Source organism: Solanum tuberosum, unplaced genomic scaffold, assembly GCF_000226075.1.
Source record: "Solanum tuberosum cultivar DM 1-3 516 R44 unplaced genomic scaffold, SolTub_3.0 scf00343, whole genome shotgun sequence".
Classification (NCBI taxonomy): Eukaryota; Viridiplantae; Streptophyta; class Magnoliopsida; order Solanales; family Solanaceae; genus Solanum; species Solanum tuberosum.
The window spans coordinates 611,046-613,024 of NW_006239267.1; positions in this window are offsets into that span (position 1 = coordinate 611,046).

Here is a 1,979-nt window from a genome sequence, read left to right on the forward strand (position 1 = left end):
GGAGGAGCGAATTGACCTAGATGGTGGAGTTGGCAGTGAAAAGAGGTGGGGTGATTTAAGGTATATGGGTTATGATTATTAGACCCGGAATAGTAAGGGTGTGCGGCAAAAGGTTGGGTTGGGTGATTCTTATATTGAATGTTTTTTTTTGAGTATTTACATCATATTATGTGGTGGATTTGGCTGGATCGACGATGCCTCCCAATACGTGTTGTTTGTACTGATAGTACTCTTGCTATGTCACTTGAAAAAGTTTGGTTGCAGGACTAGTGATGTTTCTCAGGTGATGACAAAGATGATCTCCGACAACTTCTACATATCTTTCCTTATGGTGGGAGTTGTGTCTTCTTATTTGAACATTGTGATCTCTTAGAAACTCTTGTAGCTACTTAGACTAGTTCCTTAGAGAGGGTTCAGTGTATTTTTTTGACAAAGGTACTTTGTTTTAACTAATTTCTGTATTTCCGCATTTCATGTTTCAGTTTAGGGGTACGGGTTCTCCTATCTAGGTGTTAGAGTAAGTGTCTTTATGGACCGATGGGTTGGGTAGGACAAATACTAAAGAAATAGTTAACATCCACACATAACTTATAACAGTAAATAATTCAACCATCACCTAATTAACACGACCCTTCCCAGACAATTTTCTCAGTTCGTAATCTGATTACCCATAGGTTGCTTACCCATAGAATCATACCCATCAAAATCATAAGGCCAACACTACCAATAAAACACCTTACCACCCTAACCAGCAATAAACAACACATCTAACCATCCTGACTCTGTGCCCGATGGCCTATGCATGAAATTTCCCATCAATCTACAATGTATTATGCATTTAGAAACAAGTCTAATTACTCAGGTAAGCCTAGCCTACTTGAGCGTCAAGCAGCAGAAGCCCGAAACCCAATCTTCTCAATCTGTGAAGGTGAATGCTTATAAAAGTAGGCTTCGAATCCATAGGGTTTCACCACCTTTTCCGAAGCTTTATGTCACGATCCAAAAATGGACGTGATGGAACTTGCCTATTTCCACCAAAACAAGTCAGCCTCAACCCAACAAAAACGAAAGAAAAACGAAACTACGGTAAAACAAGAACAAGACAAAGGCGGAACACTTATTCATTCTAAACAATACCCCAAAGCCTAGTTGTCACGTGTACAAGACACTAAAGTAAATACTGATCAGTTAGATATTTGGACTCAATTGGGGTTTTGTTTATATAGATTTAGTGTCCTCAAATGCTTAATTTGTGCCATAAAATGATGTTAAACCCTTGATTTTCAGGTGTATGGATTGAGGAACAAAGCAAAGACACTAACATGCAAAAAGGAACAAAACAAACTGAAGAATTGATGAAAGGCAAGCTCGGTGATTGCCAAGAGCATTTGGCAAACCGCCGAATGGCTCGATCCACTGCCTAAAGTTCCAGTGTGCCAGTCCTGAGGGAAGAAACCAAGACGGCGATAAAAAGGAGCAGTCGGCGCATCGCCGAGTAGTTCCGCGAAGCCAAGATAGATTGCCTAAAGTTACAGAACCCAATGATGCTGAATACCAAGGTGAAAAGGCGATGGAAGAGATCAAAGGGCGACTCGCCGAGTGGTTCGGCGAGCCCGACTTACTTTGCCAAACGGTCATTCGTAGCTTATTTTTGGCGACTATAAATTAGATTTTGAACATTTAGTTTAGTATCTTTTGACATTTTTGAGTATCTATTTTTATTTTAGAACACTTAGAACTCTTCTCTCTATAGTTTTTCATAGCTTTGAAAAATTTGAGAAGTTCAATTTGGAGAATTTGGAAGTGGGTTTCGAAGATTCGACAAATTGAAGCATTGTAAAGACTAAATCACTCTTACCCGATTGATGGATAATCGATTCGGTAATGGTTTTTACCTTTTTATGATATTAGGCTAAACCCCAATTCTTGGGGTGTGATGATGTGATTATAGGCTGAATTAGTTTATGGGTATTGCTAAT